At 44.3% G+C, this 19209-nt stretch overlaps 1 long non-coding RNA gene across 3 annotated transcripts in view; it reads left to right on the plus strand.

Moving 5' to 3' along the window:
• The window catches only part of LOC123386503, a 108996-nt gene that overhangs the window by 34289 nt on the left and 55498 nt on the right, over window positions 1-19209 (plus strand). For 2 of the 3 annotated variants that reach the window (XR_006600448.1, XR_006600449.1), the window contains one exon: window positions 349-820. The exons of the other annotated variant lie outside the window; for it this stretch is intronic. This is a non-coding gene — a long non-coding RNA (uncharacterized LOC123386503). Of the gene's footprint in view, window positions 1-348; window positions 821-19209 lie in introns of those variants that run through there. 3 annotated transcript variants of the gene reach the window in all.

Below are 19209 nucleotides of genomic sequence, written 5' to 3' on the forward strand. Positions count from 1 at the left end.
GGAGGGAGGGAGGAAAGCCACAGAAAGATGAAACACGATAGAAGGTCAATTTGAGTTTGTTTCTGGGTATAAGATAGTTTCACAGTGGAAAAATTATGATAGATGTGGATAACATTTCATCTTTAAAAAATTCAGACTGTTTAAGGCCAGGGGCACCATACAGAGAGTTCTTGCATCTGGGCTTCCTCTCCTGTAACTCAGACCGGTAACGTGGATGAATCTGAAGGCAAAACTTGATAGGACCATTTACTTGCTCTCTGCATCCATGCTGCTCTGGGACCAGATGTTTTCTGACTTCTCTGAACTAACACATTTCATCAAACTGATTTGATGTGCTTCTCTGCCCAGCCGTTAGCAGGCCATCTCCCGGGACTGCCTAAAAGCAGATTACCCTCCTGCTCCTTGTGAATTTGCATCCAGATGAAATCCAGTCCAAGAAAACAGCAGGGCAGTCTTAAAAATGGAACAACAAAGAGATTTTACAAGAGGGCAACCAGCTGCATGAGGAACAGAGGAGAAAAAGAAGAGGGAATTGGCCAGTGCTTTGGCTGACATTAAGTGACTCCTCAGGACTAGGAGGCCAGCTGGCCACCTTCTGCGCAAGAATCCGCTTCGACTGGCATCTCCCCGACAGGGTGTCTCTGGGCTCCTACCTCCTTCCCCAAACTCTTGGCAGCTGGAAATACTTTCTCTTTCTCCCTGCCCTCTCTCAGTGCACTGCCTGCTGGTAGACTGTCAGCTGTTAGAACATCCCCTTTTGGGCTGTAAATTCCTAGAGAGCGGGGATTACTTGGTAATCCTTAGATAACTTCTAACTAAATACAAGGTAATACAAATATATGTAATTTTTAAGTGTATGTACACATTAATATACATATATATATATATATATATATATATATATATACACATACACACACATACACACATACACACTCACTCTTGCTTAGTGCCTGAAATACAAGAACAACTTGATCACTATTTGGTAAAACAAAGAATGGAGGGATAAGAGGCACACAGTCAGTTTCTGACCTCCTTGCTGTTCTCTCATCCTATTTGCTTTTGTTTTTTCTTAAAGGGTTAATTTAGTGAAAAGGCAAAAACTCCTAAAATAAAAAGAGCATGACTGTCTCATCAGCTCAGGCTGCCGTCACAAAGTACCATAGACAGGGTGGCTTAAACAGAGACCGTGATTTTCTCTCATGGTTTCGGAGACTGGCAGTCTAAGATCAGGGTGCTGACAGGGCTGGTTTCTGGTGAGGTCCCTTTTCCTGACTGAGACAAGGCCACGTTGCTCTGTGCTCACAGGGCCTTTCCTCAGTGCCTTCGCAAGGGCAGAGTTTGAGTCTTTTCTTAGAAGGTTCACTAATCCCATCATGGGGGCCCACCCTCATGTCCCTCTCAACCTAATTGCCTCCCAAAGTCCCCATCTCCAAATCCCATCATATTGGTGGTTAGGGCTTCAACATAGGAATTTGGGGAGATGCAAACATTCTGTTCTTAACTTCTCAGCTAGCCTCCAGCCACATTTGGTGGTTAGCCTCGCTGCCACTCTGCTGCTGCCCCTCTGCTCATCTCTTGGATTTGAGAAGCGCGAATAGAATGTGCTAGAAGGGACCGGCTCACCCCCATCCCCTGCATGCTCTGTGCAGCAATTCCCTTCTTGAGAGAATCTCTCCACCAGCAGATTAGAAGTTCAAAAAGACTCTGCTCATTGCTGACCTGAGTAGAATCGTGCCAGCTGATAAGGCAAGGCAGCTATGGGGCTGCAGCTAGAGGCTGGTCAGGGAAGGGCTGGGAGCTGCTTCCCGCCACCTCCCCCACCCCGCCATCCCTGGGCACACAATCTGGTGGATTATTGACAACGCTGAGTGATGTGGATGGCATTTATTAGTTTTCAATAGCTACTATAAAATGAACTTCACTCCATCTGCAAAATTAGGATTCAGAAGCAGCCCTGAATATTAAAATATTTGTGGCTGCTCCTGCTATTATATAAGATTTTATATTTTATCAGCTCCCCATGGGACTAGGAGTATAAATTAAGATATATATTTAGAAGGCAGTAAATAAACTTAGGAAAGCAGCAGTACAATTAATGAATGGACAGAAAATTGCATGTGGGAGGAGAAATAGGTTTGCTGCATAGAGAGTCAGAAGCTAACTGGGGTCTAAACACTCTCCTGTCATTATCATGAAGATAGTAATAGCAAAAAATAATATACTGAAATTCATAAGAAATTTTTTTTAGCAAAATGGATAAACAATTCTATGAGAGATCCAGCAAGTGATAGACTTCCTCCCCCATCCCATTGGGCTATAGAACTTGTCTCATTATTCAGAAGCATCATATAGTATTCTCTCCAACAGAGCAAATGTTTTAATCAAAAGAATTCCGTAGAAACCATTCCAAGTCCTTATTCGACTGCCACCCAATATTTTAGCATAATTACTATATGTGTCACTTTCTCTTTACCCCACATTCCTACTGAGGACCCAATCATAGCAGATTCAAAGATGCAATAGTAAATCAGGGCAATCACTATCTCTACAAAATCCGCAGGCAGGCAGGTTTGACTCACAGACCCTTCCTGGATAGCACTGTCACCCACTGAATGAGTGGTGCTCACTCTGGTGGTGGCCCTGGGGCAGGACTGCTGGTAGAGGGACAAGCCCCTCACTCTGGTAAGATTTTGAGGAAACTGCAGTTCTTAGATTTGTCTGGAAAGTTCCCTTTTACATCCCTCCTTCTTGCCCTTAGAGATAATACACAGAAAAGATGTGTCTCCTCTTTTCTAGCAAGGAAATGCTGTGTCAAACCATGTTTATTTATGAAGCCTGTGATCAGGTCTGATGCCTCAGAGCGAGTGGGTATTAGACTATGATGCTGACAGTCATCAGTCTGGGCCCCACCCCCACTAGGCTGGCCCTCACGACCAAGTCTAGGAGTCAGACATGCATAGAGAGAGGAAGCCCTGGGTTACAACATGAATATTTTCACATTGTGGCTGCCTAGGATGAGGCCACCACTCATGCCCTCACCCCATCTCCCAAAACTGCTCTTGTCTTCCAATGCACTTCCGCATCAATCAAGCCTGGCCCAGGGACGCAGGGCTCTCTGGACGAGTCTTTGAAATGCTGCTTGTACTAATGGCAGTGAGAGCCTTAGGAGGCCATTCCCTGAAGTATCACTGAACTGAAACATAATCCAAAAGATAGAAAAGGCTTTGGACTACTGCTTGATATTACAACAGAAATAATCATGGTAATAGCTTGCCTTCTCCTTGATACCTTTCATTCAGTAATATCAAGCAATTTGTACACAAGTAATTAAGAAAACACTCCTTTGTGGTAAGTTGCTAATTTAGCTCCCATTTTAAAGAGAGACAGAAAGAGGCTTAATGATTTTCCCCTGGGGAGACCCAGAGTAGGTAGCAACAGCATTGGGTATGCAGTGATTTGTGGCAAAAGATCTCTCCTTGTTCGTCTCTAATCCCCAATATTGGGCTCACAAAATTGCTTCGGAGCAGAGTTGGTCTTAAGTCTCTTGGGTGGTGTTGCCGTGTTCTATTCAAGAGCCGCCTGGTTCTGCTGTGGAGGCAGCTGCTTTTCATAGCTGTTGGTGAATATTTTTGTACTCTCCTTTCATCACATGATGTATATCATTCCCCTCGCTGGCATTTCCAATCACTGAGAGCAGCAGAACCACGGAATGAAATGGAGCACTGTAATTTTTCCCCCTCATTGATCTGGGGTGGGGAGGGAGAGATGGGGGGGAGGGGAATGGGTAAGGTGAAATGGTCTTTCAAATCTCTTAACCGCAGCACAATCCTATGTTTCTCGTACCTCGGAACTGCTTATTCAAGCTTTCGCATCTCTCTATTTCGCCTGCCCTCCGCCAGTCTCCTCAGCTGGCCCAGGCTTCTCCTCCTCCTGGACAGCCAGAGTCTTCTGTGACCTAGGGGGTGCCAGGAACCTGAGTGACTCAGGCACAGGGCCCCCATCTCTGCTTGTTTTTCCTCTTGCCCCTTCCTGCTCACAAGCTCCACTGTGGGTCAGAAAGAAGTTTTGGAATGGGAGCAGGAAATGCCATCTGATATTAGAGATGGGACTCTTTGATAGTAGTGGTCATTGTTTGTACTTATCCTTTTCATGTTGAAATGCTGCGTGTGGAGGCTGCTGTTGCTGCTGCAAGATAGGTCATTAAATTTCTATCTCATTCATGTGAAATTTAAGCTGACAAAGGGGAAAAGACGAGATTGCTCTGAAACGCATTTTTCACTCTGAGCCCGACCCGGAACTTTGAGAATTTTGGGTGGAGGTATACAATTTCTTGGTGAGAGAGACAGAACTTGGAGGTAGAAAACAGAATTTATGGTTGCTATTAAAGTGGTTGCTGGGGTTCTTGAAGGTAGGTATGAGTTGTGTTCTTAAATATCGTCAATAATTACAGCAGTAATTAGCACAGGTAGGCACACGTGAAAGTGTAACATGCAAGTAGATAAATATACTGGCAACTGTATCAATAAAGCACTTGCAAACATAAATTACTATATAAATGCTAATTAATTACATAAGCAGGCATACAGGATGGGATGGTTATTCATATTACTGCTGCAAAGATAAACAGGCAAACAAACTGGCAACGCATCCATTTGAGAACGTGGCTTCTCCCTGCCTCCCTTCCTCGGCCTCCTGTGATGGCTAGCCACTGTCCAACCTGAGAGCCACTGGCCACATGTGGCTAATGAGCACTTCAAACGTTGCTAGTCCCAGATGAGACGTGCTGCAGGTGTAAAATACACAACCAGATTTTGAAGGCTTAGTTTGTAAAAAGCGGGGGGGGGGGGGGGGACTGAAAAAATAGAGAATATTTCCTTAATAATTTTTATATTGATTACAAATGGAAGTAATGATAGTTTGGATAACTTGAGTTAAACAAAATATATTATTAAAATTGATTTTACATCTTTGTTTTTACTTTTTTAACCTGGCCACAAGAAAAGTAAAAGTTTCATTTGTGGCTCGCCTTTGGGACCTGAAGTACTTTTTGTTGTTGTTGTTAATATAGGCCACTTTATTTAGTAAAATTTTACAAAATTCACTGTCTCAGCCAGAACCAGAGAAAACTCACTCACAGTCAGAGGGGAGGGCCTGACACAGAGAGAGGCCGCTGGATGGGCAGTGGTGCAGATGAGCCCTTACAGGGCTCTGTGGAAAGACCAGGCCTTGGCTTTCCCACCCGAGTGCACCCTGCCCGAGGTGTGATGGTAATGCATTCAGTACCTGAGCTTCCTGAGCACCTGACTGGCTGCCTGCTGGTGACAGTCCCAACTGAGAGCCAGGCCACCCTGGTGCGCCCCTGGAAGTGTCAACACAGGCAGCCAGGCTTGTGGTCCCTCACCCGGCACCCCCAGGGGCCAGCAGCACCTACGCCCGGCAGAGGGCCCCCGATGCCACCTTGGTTGACCTCCAAGGTTCCCGTTGAGACGGGCTCTGCCGAAGGACACACTCTTCTGAAGCGATCAGACCGCACCGTGTACCCGTGGGCACAGATCAGGTTTGCACGGGGTTCCCAGGAAACTGGCCTGGGGTTGGAGAAACACCCCCCAGAAGAAAGTTCTGGTTTCCAGTACCAAACCAAACCAGGAAGAGAATGTAAGATTCCTCGTAAAAATGCAAAGTACTCCCGTTTTAGCAAACGTCACTCTGAAACAAGGTCGTTTTTAGGTTACGGGGAGTGAAAATCTTTTTCTTTGGAATTGCGACATATTTCCCACTGTGGTGTAAGGGAGTTGAAGTACATTTTTATTGGATGCTGCTCCCCTGGACAGTTGAACCTGTTTACAAGGCAGAGAGAAGGAGGGTACAGCTAGGGCTCCTTGGGCCGTGTTCCTCTGCTGTAAGTGTCCTGCCTATGACATGTAAAGGAGAATTTACTGAAGCTACTTGTCCATGCTGTGAAAGATGGTGGTAAACCAAGCAGGTATGCAACCCTCAGCACCCTGGGATAGCCACCTTTCGGGGCACCAGACACTTAGTAAAAAAGAGGCCTGACATTTAGGCTGCTTATCTGCAAAAGGAGGACGCAAATCATGGGATTAACCTTGTGCATTTTGGTAGGCACCCGTCTTAGTGCCAAACCTGCCAGCTAATTATTCCTGAGGGAGGAGCGGGGCTGACCTTGGAGTGGGAAAAGGAAATACTTGTTTGGTGGAACTTGGGCAACAGTTTGCCTGAGAATTCACCACATGCGGGCTTTCAGGGCACCTATTTGTCTTGAAGAATTGCCAGAATTCATTCGTAAACTCTATCACCTGATACAGTGTTTAATTGTCGGATAAATGTTGATAATTGGGAACTCTGAGGTATGGTGCTGTAGTCTTGGCTGGGTTATTTAGAGCCCTTGAATTCTTATTTGCATGTTATTTGCATAAGCTTCCATACTAACTTCAGAAGGCTGTAACTTTATGCACAATTAAATTAGATTAAATTAATGAGTGCAACGCCCTACAATTATGTGCAGATCTGATATTTGAAAATTAATGAATTTGGCAAATGTACAAGAGAAATCATGAATATACAAACTGTATGGAACTGTTAACATGCCCTCTCTTTTGACAGGACAAACCCCTATGGGTCACCAGGTCCAGGAGATTATTTTTAAACGTCCTGCCTTCCTTAGAGATGTTTATCTTTCCAAACACTTAGTGCTCATCTGGTCCAGTCTCACCCTGACCCAGATTGAGCAATGAGGGATGGAAGGCCCAGAAAGGAAATGGTTTTATCCAAGATAACATAACCGCTAGAGGCTGACCCGGGACTCAAATGTCCCCTGGCCAGGCCCGCTCCCCACAGGAGTGGTATCTGGGCCTCAAGAACTATAGGAGGCTCACGTACTCTAGCACTGGACACGTAAATGTTGCAAGTCAAGCCAGCCAACAAGCCTGTCCCTTTCCCTTGTCACACACACCTTCCTAACATCCCCATAGACCAGGCTCCCTGCTGCAATGGTGAGATTTCTCTGGGTACCCAGGATGGGCACTCTGGAAGGGCATGTGCCATTGGCCCTGCAGATTGCTGTCCTGTGACAGAGATGGAGCCCAGAAGAGTGCCGGAGCCGGGTCCTCTGAAGCACAGCGTGGCAGGGCACCCCTGCCAGCTTTTAGTGGGAGTTCTTCCAGCCTGGTTCCCAGGCTGCATGTTATTTCCATGCTACTGCACTTGTTTCTACACCATGTAATGGACATATAGCTCCGTTTTACCTCAATAATAATAATCCTGACAACGGAAGAAGTTTTTTAGGTCTCAGGAAACAACAACAAAAAGCCAAGGTGCTAACTTCCTTAGGGCTTTCACATTTCATTACTTGTCCTGTGTTGCCCCACAAGCATGTGCGTGCACACTCACGCACACGCACATACACGCATTGCATGAGCACACACACACACACACACACACACAAATACACACACACCTGGGCAACCCTACAAGTCAAGTCAGGAATTCTCCTCAAGGCACAGTAATCAAACTCTTTCCCATCATTTGTTTGTTTGTATTGAATCACTAGAACTATCCTGATTTGCATGTTGTTTTCATAAATTTGCATAGTGCATTCAAGGGGCCCTGTCTCTTGAGCCTCCCATACTGCCATAGAAGTGCGGCCAGCTTTCCTGTGTTCGAAAGGAACACAAAGGAATGCTTTATTTCTGTGAGTATTTTTTACAATGAAGCTTTTAAATGGTACAGAACATAGAAGGATTTTGTTTTAATTAAAGTATCATTGTGAGGGATTTTTGTAAAGTCATCCCTTTCTGACTGTGGTCACTGAGCAGCTTGGAAGCATGAGAGTGAGTGAACAAGGCAGGTTCAGAATGTCCCGCTCTGGGAGGGATATTTTTAAATGATCCATGTGGGACAATGACCAGAAATGCTCTCAGGATTTCTGTCCTCTTAGCCTCTGAAATCCTGCTTTCCGGGTAGTTTGCACAACAAAACTCGCAGGGTGATGCTGTCACCTTGCTGCAGACCCCAGCCCACCTGGCTTGGCTCATTGCTCACTCGTTTAGTGAAGTTTGGACAACAGTGTGAACAGTATGCGCCTGTTCAGGCTTCGGTTTCGGAATAATGACTACACTGTGTATGTATGACCACCTGATCTTAATCATTCAAAAGATTGAAGACAAAGGTTATCAGCCCTGTACATGAATATGGTATTGAGACTCTTGTTGAAAATGCAATCCTACGGGCACAGCCCTCTCCGTCTCCTACATAATGGCCTGGCCTGTATGCAGTCCCTCCCTCCCTGTCTCCAACCTAATAAGCCATCCATTTACCTTTGCCATGTTTCTTTTGCCCTGTCACAATGAACCATTCACTGAAGTAAAAGGCAAGAGGAAGGGCTGGGGGATGGGGCCCAATACCTCATTGGTTCTCCAGCCACTGTGCAAGGAATGGCCAACACAGGAAATGGAGCAAATGAAAGTTTACCCAAGGAGAGGGAGAAAGAACCGAGAAGAACACAAAGACGGTGACCTTCCTCTGGGCCATTGCTCTGGGAACTGGTATGGCCCGCGGGTCATAAATTAGGGATTTCTTTGCAGTGGAGGGGTGGGTGGCAGACCACCAGCCTGGGACTTGGTAAGAGGCGAGGAGTAGGGAGGGTGCAGGAGGGCGGGACTGGACTCCTGACTCAGCCATGACTGGCTCTTTGCTCCCGCCCAATTTGCTTAGCCTTTCAGCCTGACTTTCTGGAACTCTAAAACTGGAATAATAATATTGTAACATCCTTGCTTTATTAAACAGCATAGTAGAGAGGATGGAATAATTTCATGCATTGTTTTTGAGAGAAACTTAGGTTGGCCGTTTATGGGACTGTGTTCTCCACACTTTACTTGGCCTCTCACAAATGGACTGGAAAAGGATACTGAACTCTTTGGTTACTCTTTGTTGTTGTTGTTTTTAAGTCAGTCCCTGAACATTTCTGGATATTCTACCACCTATTCCACCTGCCATATGTAAACTGCAGTATACAAAGTCACCAAGTGCCCTGTTTATTCCAGGCACCCTCCAGGCCCTGTCACCCCCTCAGGGGCCTGCTGCTAAGGTCCCAGCAGGAATCAGGGCTGAGGCCATTGTGAGTGGGGCGAAGAGAGGGTCATCGATTTTCAAGTCGTAACCGTAAATGCTTCATATTTGTGAGTATGAGCATATCTGTGCAGAATAATACATCTCCCAAATACCATATTAGAATATGGTAGCATTAAAAGGCCATGGTGCAGCCACTCCTGCCAGGTCTTGGGCCATCTCCTTCCACGGTACCAGCTCCAGTGGACGCTTCTCTGTTCTCAGTCTGTTTGGACTGTTCAACTACTTTGACCACTTCCTCTTTCCTGGACCACTTTTTTCTCCCAGCTTTTGTCACATTACTGTCTCTGGGTTTACCTCAGTGGCTCTTTCCTTCTTCTTTTGTTTCCACTTTCTGTCTGTTTCACATTGTTGACATTCCTCAGAGCTCAGTCCTACCCACCTCCCTGCCTTGTTTTTCTCCTGTTCTTACTTGCTCTTTCTGTCTGTACTCTGAGCCCTAGATGCTCTCCTCATTTCCAGGGTTGAATTCCATGGATATGATATTCAGTACCAAATTCATAACTGTATCGCCTACCTCTCAGAGACCGTGTTCACACATCCAACTGCCTACTTGATGTTCTTTCCCTGAATGTATCAGAAACATCTCAAATAGAACCTTTTGTAACATTTTCAAAATGGAAATCTTCCTTTCTGGTCCCCCAACGACTTTCTACCTCTCCGCATACTCACCCAGCCTTTGGAGACAAAACTGTGGGCTCATTCTTGATTCTCCACTTGGCCGAACTCTCCCCATCCAACCTACCAGCAAATTCTAGAGTCTCAACCTGGAGAATGTATCCCAAATCTGTCCATTTCCTCTACCACCCTCGTTCCAGGCCAGACCACCTGCATCTCTCACGTGATCCACTTCAGCACCAAACTAGTCTCTCTAGTCTCTCTACTTCCACTTTTTTTTCCCTCCCCCACCAAGTCCATTCATTCTCCACCCAGCAGGGAAGGAAATTATAATGTAAATTAGATCAACATATGAAGCATAAATTGGATCAGGCCATTTCCCCACTCAAAACTCCCTAGTGGCTTTCTCTTTCACCTGGAACAAAATCTCATTTCTTCACTACACACTGTTGGGCCCTGTCCATCTATCTCACCTCAAGTGAGCCAGGTTCTCCCCTGGCTCAGTGATTTCTGGCCACACTGACCTTCTCTCATTGCCTCAAAGACACCCAACTCTCGCCTGATTCAGGGTCTTCAGAACGCGGTTTTCCCTACATCCTGTAGCACCATGTCTTCTACTCTTTTGCCTTTCACTTTGTTTTTTTAAATGTTCATTCATTTTTGAGAGAGAGAGACAGAGACAGAGTGTGAGCAGGGGAGGGGCAGAGAGAGAAGACGACACAGAATCCAAAGCAGGCTCCAGGCTCTGAGCTGTCAGCACAGAATTGGCTGATGTGGTTGTGGAGGTTTAGAATTCTGGCAATCTGCTGATTCCAAGCTGGAGACCCAGGAAAGCTGGTGGTGTCGTTCATTCCAACTGTGAAGGTCTGAAAACCAGGATTGCCATGTCTGATGGCAGGAGAAGATGGATGTCCCAGGTCAAGCAGAGAAAGCAGATTGACCTTTTTGTTCTACTCAGGCTCTTTAGTGGATTGAGTAATGCCCACCTACATTGATGAGAGTCATCTGTACTCAGTCTACAGATTCAAATGCTAGTCTCTTCCAGAAACATCCTCATAGGCACACCCCAAAATACTGTTCTACCAGCTGTCCCGGCATCCTTAGCCCAGTTAAATTGACACATAAAATAAATCATCACGACTTGCTTCCCTCACTCCCCACCCAATGTAAAATTAAAAATTAAAAAACACTATATCATAAGGTTTTGGAAATGAAAGAAAATGCACACATACACCAAAGTTAAAATACCTTCTTCCTAGCTTATCTGTTTTTCTCCATCTTTGTGTATTTGGCCCTCAGCATGAAATGTAAGGAACTAAGGACCTGGTTACAGGTCCTGTTAATGAGCTTACTGTGTTGGTTACATTTATAGTAGCACTCCACTCTTGACCTGGTAATAGTTCTGAAATAAACTACAATGGAATTGCATCTTTTATGCATCCGCACAATTTAAATGTGTATTGACACCCACAAACTACATTTGCTTATTTGGAAGTTACTCAGGGCACTCAGAATTGAAAGGCACATGTTTGGATACTATGTTTCTGCCCGTAAGTGCACAGATGCTGTTTCCCTCTAGGAAAAGGGGAATGGCTCTTGAATGGATCTGAAGGGCTTCACCTTTCAGAAGAAATTACTTCTTCCCCTTCCTCAGGTGATTACTGCTTTTCCTGGCCTCTAGACTATAGTCAACTCTTGGTTCTTATTCAACATTAACTAGGTTGTGGATTAACCCTCGGGAAGAAATTAGGGTTAGTAGATGAATGAAAAAAAAAGTGATACAAATTAACAAAAATATCTGCATTTTAGAGGAAAACTATTTGAAAGTATATACCAAGGATGCAGGGCCAGTGCTGCGCAGCCACTTGTAAACACTCCTGTCTGCTGAAAACCCACTTTTTTCATTCGTCCATGATGCAGGGAGGGAAGGACCACAAGATCCATCCAGCGGCTGGAGAGTTGTGGCCAGTTGTAACGGTGCACATTCTCTTTCTTTTAGGTTTTGGGCCAAAGTGTTCTTAACTCTCCCTGCTGCTGACATTTTATGTTCTTTGACTCTGAGAGTAGGGAGAAAGCTAGGGATGTGCTCTGCGGTACAAAATTTCAATTGTGTTTTGTTTGTTTGTTTGTTGTTGTTGTTTTTCCAAAAACCCAGGACCAGGGGCTTTTAATTTAGTGCTGGGACAGTGAGGAGCCAAGCTTGCAGGGCAAGAATGGGGAGGAAAAGCCACTGAAGGAGCTGACATCAAGAGGGTGGGTAATTTACCTACAGAGCCGTGTGGCTTGACTGTGATACATGGGACCTGGGGTGTGAGACACGGAGCAGTGACATATAGCACGGTGGGCTGGCGGAGAAGCACTGAGTGATTGCGGTAGAGGCGAACACGGGCTGCTAGCAAAAACAAGATCAGGCTGGTGCTGCACTCTATCACCTAAACCATCTGCTGGATGGCTTAGAAAGCAGAGGACCATTTGCTAAGTGACAACTGATGTCATTTTATTCTAATGTTCAACAAAAGAACAGCTCTGCCAAGAAGCAGACAATAATAACAGACTATTTTGCCACTTTTCATCAAGCAATTTGTATGATGTTTTGAATCCCTTAAGTATGATTCTTGTGTTATGCTTATACTTTGATAGCATCTGTAGAACAGGAAATGTGTCCCTAAATATTAGATGTCATTTTAAGGAAATTACTGTTGATCAAATCGGTTGTAGGCACAATTTCACCTGGATTTTTTCGGCTGCTATTGGGGTTACCTGTGTAACTCCTTCCACCTCTTGTGCTCTCAGCCATTCAGGCACCTTACCTGAATCGTCTGTCAGCTGATGACATGTGGGTGCATCTCCAGATGGTGCCGGTGACTTGGACTTGACCTTAGTTCTGGGCCACCTGGAACTCTAAGCTGGTTATCTGCACATCTCAAAACCTGTAGCCAAGTGTTAGAAATTCCACAGGCCCCATACATGCCTTATCTTTGTATTTGGGAAGCATATACCTGCTCTGCAAAAAATGATGAGTATTGCTTCAGGAGAGGCTGGATTTTCCTCAGAGTTCCGATCAATATCACTGTTGGTCTCTCTCTCTCTCTCTCTCTCTCTCTCTCTCACACACACACACACACACACACACACACAGACTCACAAATGATAATTCCTTAAGCAGGAGGCTTTGGCTTGATCTCCTCAACATTTTACCCTTGTCTCTGTCATGGAGACATCTACACATGGTTTATAATACTGGATAAATTCTTACATTTAAACCAGATGGGTAAGCTTGTTTTCTTTTTGCTCCCCCCCTTCCCCCTTTTCTTCTTAGAATTTCAGATTTCTGTTACCAGGCCATTGTTCTACTTGTCACTGTTGTTCTTGGTGGTCGACAACTATAGTCAGAGATAGAAAAACTACTACATTTTGCTGAGGCCTTGTTAGTTGCCACAAACCGTACAGGTGCTTATATGGAATCGTGGTTCTCCTCTTTTGCACATCATGGCCCACATAGAAATCAGTGATACATTTAGAGCATAGTGATAAAAATGGAGGAGGGGGAGGTCTGAACCTGGAGGCCAGGGGCTTAGAGCTCCAACTGTTTTAGGTCAGAATCCTGATGGCTGAGGAGACAATATCTCAACCCACCCTTATCCCTTTGGTAGTATGACAACAAGTGATGGCTCCGATAGAATATTTCCTTTATCCTTCACAATAATACTTATCATCTGTTAGTTGCTTCACATATTCACATGTTTAGTAAACGGTAAAGCCAGGGCTTGAATATTGTCTGTTTGATCCCAGGCTATTTTTTCCGTATCACAAATCAACCTGCTTCTATAGCTGTTGATGCTGACTTGATCGGCCTTGGAGATGGAGGTGGTGTTCTAGCTAAGATGCAGGTGGACCTGGGTTCTGAGTGGCAGTCTGACACACGAGTCAGGCATCAAAGAGTGATAGCCCTATGTGCTTTCACATTTGGCTCTGCAAAGATCAACCCCAAAGTCCTTCATCAGTCCTATGAAGTAGTGTGTCCTATGAAGTCCTACGGATTGGTGGCCCGTAAGCTATTTCTTTTTTTTTTAAATATGAAATTTATTGTCAGATTGGTTTCCATACAACACCCAGTGCTCATCCCGACAGGTGCCCTCCTCCATGCCCATCACCCATCCTCCCCTCCCTACCACCCCCCATCAACCCTCAGTTTGTTCTCAGTTTTTAAGAGTCTCTTATGTTTTGGCTCCCTCCCTCTCTAACTGTAAGCTATTTCAATCCCCATCTGGCTTCATTCCCTGTTGGAGAGCTTGTCAAGGCAATCCGTCTCTAAATTTGAGTAAGCCTCTCTTCACTTACACTCCTTCAGGGGGGGAATCGAATTTCTTCCAGAGCGGGTTTGTTGGTTGTTTAGAAGGATGCAGGTAAGGCACAGGCAATTGCACCTTTATCCCTGAACTTTAAAGAAGCCAGAGATTTTAAAAGAAAGTAAATCTTTTAATCCTTCTACAGCTACTTCCCCTTTTACTAAGTAACTGGCATTTAAAAGAAACTGTTATTGAACATGCCTTCTGAGCCCTTTTGTAAGCGTTAACAAGAACTTCTCCTAAGAGACAAGAGCTCCCGTCTTTCCAAAAGATAGGTCCCATTGTGAGTATTTAAGGAAAAGTCATATTTAGTCAAAATAGGCAATTATTTTTATTTCACCAGAAGCAAGCTCAAAATAATACCAAAATGCATTTGTAAGCCAATCGGCAGCTTCAGGCCTTGAGAACTCCTTTTGGGCCAGGTGTGGGGGAAGGTGGTCCAGACAGCATCCTGAAGGGACACTCTGTCAGCACCTGCCGGTACACACTAGAGCAGGTAAGGAAGTTTGAAGAATGCCAACATGTACCTCTGCCATAGCCAGGGAGTTGGTACCAAGGGAGAAGCTCTATCATTGTCAAGAGTGACCAAAACATAAAAACTTAGGAGGAACCCAAAAAGAAATATATGGGACCTGCATTAAGAAAATAACAAAAGTTGACTGAGAAATATAAGTGAAGGTTTCACACAAGGATAAATATATAATATTTCTTTCTTTTTTTAAGTTTGCTTATTTTGAGAGAGAGGCAGACAGAGCAAAAGTGGGGGAGGGGCAGAGAGAGAGGGTGACACAGAATCCGAAACAGGCTCCAGGCTCTGAGCTCTCATCACAGAGCCCAATGCGTGGCTCAAACTCACAAACCCCGAAATCATGACCTGAGCCAAAGTCAGACGCTTAACTGACTGAGCCACCCAGGTGCCCCAGTATATAATATTTCTCAGTGGAAAGACTAAATAGAGCAAAAGTACCAATTCTTTTCTGTTGAATATTGTGATTTATCATGGGAAATGAATATGTGGTCTTCCTCCAGTTCCTGGCACAGAACTCCTAAAACCCTTTGAATTTCCTACTGATAAGAGCAATAAAGGTATCTGTTCTTATTCATAAGAAGCCTCTTTCAGCCACTCCTGAGTTTATACTAGGGGTAACTGGAAAAGCCAGAAAGTTTGGGGGCTGGATGCCAGGTGATGAGATAGTTGGAACTTTCAGTCCCACCCCTCAGCCTCTAGGACAAGGAAAGTGACTCAGTCTCCAACGGCCAATGATTTAATCAACCATGGCTATGTAATGAAACCTCCATAAAGAGCCAAAAGGATGGGATGTGGAGAACTTTGGGGTTGGTGAACTTGTGGTATTGGAAGGGTGGTGCACCTTTAGAAGCTATGGAAGTTCTACCCCTTCTCCCACATACTTTCCTTATGCATCTCTTCTATCTGGCTGTTCCTGAACTGTATCCTTTTATAATAAAGCAGGAATCTAGCAAATAAACCATTTTCCTGAGTTCTGTGAGCCCATTTAGCAAACTAATGGAATCTGAGCAAGGAGTCATGGGAACTCTTTATAGATAGCCAGTCAGAAGCACAGGTGACAGTCTGGAATAGTGATTAGCATCTGAATTGGAAAAGGGGTCAGTCTTTTGGACTGAGCCCTCGAGCTATGGGATCTGACATGATCTCCAGGTACAAAGTGTCAGAATTGGCTTAAATTGTAGGCCATCCACCTGGTGTCACAGAATAGCCTTGTGTGGAGGAAAAAAGACCCACACACTGGATGACCAGAGTACAGAATTATTGAGAATGGAAGAGAAATGCACAGATTTGTTTTTCCAAAACAAATACATACCACTAATAAAATTCTAAAAAAAAAAAAATTCGATGAGATTGATGGATGTATTAGCCCTCTCCAGAGAGAATCAATAGTATAAATACACACACACACACACACTCATAAGAGGAGATTTATTACAGGAATTGACTCATGTGATTATGGAAGCCAAGAAGTCCCATGATTGGCCTTCTGCAAGCTGGAAAACCAAGAAAGTTGGAGGTATAATTTAGACTGAATTTGAAGGCCTGAGAACCAACAGAGCTGATGGTGTAAGTCCTAGTCCATGTCTGAAGGCCCAAGGACTAGAAGCACCAATATCCAAGGGCAGAACAAGATGGAAGTCCCAGTTTGCAAATGGAGCAAATTGCCTTCTCTCTACCTTTTTGTTCTACTTGGGCCCTCAGTGGATTGGATGATACTCAGACACAACGGTGAGGGTGAGCCTCTTTATCAGTCTGCCAATTCTACCATTCTCTTCTAGAAACACCCTCACAGGCATACTCAGAAATCATGTTTTGCCAGTTCTCTGGGCATCCCTTAGCCCAGTCAAGTTGACACATAAAGCTAACCATTACGGGGGGTGGGGTGGGGGGGGGGAGTTAATGGGAGAAAGGAATTTGATAAAGCTACACAAAAAATAGCTGTGAAAATTTGAAAGTGAGAATTCTGTCTCATCCAGCACCAAACTGTTAATGAAGTCACAAGAATCAGAACCCCAGGGTGGATGCAAGAAACAGCATACAGAAAATGGAACTGTTTAGACAACCCTAAAACTGAGGCCAGTCTAAATACATTTTTCAACAACTGGTTTCCTAAGAACGGACTATTCAAAAAAAAAATCATCAAGTTCTGTCCTCATATCTCATCATACACCAGAATTTCACTTCTATCATCAAAAAGAAAATATAAGTGAGTATTTAACTGATAAAGAAGAGATTTTTGAATACTAAAAAAATATACATAAAGTCAACAAGAATGGTAACTTTGGCTGTATGTAAATCTTAAAATTTTGGAGGTCAAAAGTCACTCCTCATTTCTGTTGCCATGCTGCCTAAAATTCCATTCTTTGTTTTAGAGTAAGGCATTGAGAACCCAGGAGTCTTCCGTCAAAATCTAACCCTCAAGAGTCAGAGATGAAATGCATAGAAGCATGTACCACATGGCTGTATTGGTTAATGTATTGAAGCACTTCTATTCTCACTTGTAAATAGCAACTTCCTTGGGACCCATCCAGTGCCTTCTCTTCACCGCTTTGGCCACGGACCCTTCCACAAGTTTCATCCTGACCGCCCCAGGAGCTGGCAACTAGAGGAGCCTTGTCTGCCCTGAAAGGGCCATGAGGCTTTAGAACCTCCACCTGTGTCCCTTCTGATCCGTGAAGGCCTATGTCAAATCATTTGTCACGTTTTTATAATATTCTCCCCTGCCAGGTGGCATGACAAATGGGTCATTGTTAAGGTTTGGTTGCTGTAGTAACTGACATTTTGGACAGAAAATAGGGCTCTGGAAGCATAGGTGAAAAGTCAGGTATGCCTTGATGGATGCAGGGTAAAACAGCAGGTCTCAGCAAGAAGGATGCTAAGAGTGACTGAGGCATCCAGAGGGCAAGCAGGTAGTTCCTGATCTGTAGAGGAAGCTTGCACTAAAAAGAAAAAGAGGGGGAAAATTGAATACTGAGGATTCCTCATGCTACACCTCTCCAAATTCATAATTTTACCAACAGCTCCCCGGGTAACTGGGCCAACTTCGAGACCGCCTACTCTGGCATTTCGTTCTGGGTGAATTAAAGTTGTACCAAGCCAGGAGGGACAGTCCTCCTGCAGGACAGGAGTGAAACACAGAAGACACAAAGTGTGGAGTCTTTGTTGGTCACCACAGCCGCTCTGGTTTGTGTAGGAGAGGGGGTATGGCAGGTAGCAGGTGCATGAGGACCAGGAATGCCAAATGTATGCCCTGCTTTGCACAGGCAGGCCTGCACCAGGAAAACCGTCCCACCCAAATTGGTAAAATCACACCACCACTGAGAAACATGAAGAAGGAAATCCAATGCCATTTTGCCTTTATAAATCTTGATGGCTGGGCTTTGGCATTTCTCTTCTGTTGGGGAAGGAGAAGAGCGTTTCTTTGATACAGAACGATAGAGTTTGAAAAAATTTTTTAAGTCATTTTTTTTTCTTTTTTACTTTCTTTGATGTTAAAAGAAAAAGATCCTAATAATGGAATTTCGTACCAAGAGTCATTAGACCAAAGTATCTGCCTGAAGCAAAATTTTATGGCCAAGTTATGAACCCGCAAACAGAACCTTAACTATTGTGATAGGAGCTGACTGTAGTAATAAAAGCGAATTTGTTAAATAAAATATGTTTATAATTCACTGGGCTCAGAATCAGGTAGGTGGGAAGAAACCTCCTGTGAGTTGTAATGATTTTGCAAAAGAGCCGAAAGAGCAGTTCACTCGGTAGGCAGGTAGAGGAGTGCATGCCCTATGTCATTATTACAGTGTGTGATTTCATTTATTCATGGGGTGCCAGGGATGCGTGGCCCTTTTGAGCTGCTAAAACACAGTGGACAAAAGCCAGAAAATGAAATGAAATCCTGGCCTTAAAGAGACTGCAATTGAAATGTGTAAGCAAGTTCAGTCTGCCTGATGACAAGCACGGGAAGAGCATTAATGCAAGAAGGTTTTGCAGATCCTGATGGATTTTAGCACTGATTTTGAAAGAGGGTTGGAAGGACAGGATATAGATTCATTTGGAAGTTATTGTGGGCGGCCAAAGCAAAGGGAGAGAAAACCAGGCACAGCCAAAATGTTAGAATCTCACTGGGGCATAAAGACTAGAACCAAACAAAAGAAGGAACAAGGCTTAATACTGCAGAGGATAGAATTCAGAAGTTCTTTTTCTATAGGAAAAAAAAAAAATAGCTTGGCTGGTGTATAAAGGAAGAAAAGCCACTCTAGCTTTTCCTACAGACGGATGACCTATGTAATCACCATCAGTAAGTAAGATGAGGATCAAACACAGGTTGAAAGGACATAGAGAAGAGAATCACAGCTTAGGAAAGGTTGTGCCTCCATACCAGCCCAGGTATTTCTGGTTGCTGTAAGTGTAATAGCAAAGCAGCTTTAAAGAGAGAGGATTAGAGGCTGAATTGTGTCCCCTCCCCAAATTCCTATATTGGAAGCTGTAATGCCCAGAACCTCAGAATGTGACTGTATTTGGAGATAGTACCTCTAAAGAAGTGAACAGGTTAAAATGAGGCCACTAGAT

The sequence above is a fragment of the Felis catus genome, chromosome A1 (assembly GCF_018350175.1).
Source record: "Felis catus isolate Fca126 chromosome A1, F.catus_Fca126_mat1.0, whole genome shotgun sequence".
In the NCBI taxonomy this organism is placed as follows: Eukaryota; Metazoa; Chordata; class Mammalia; order Carnivora; family Felidae; genus Felis; species Felis catus.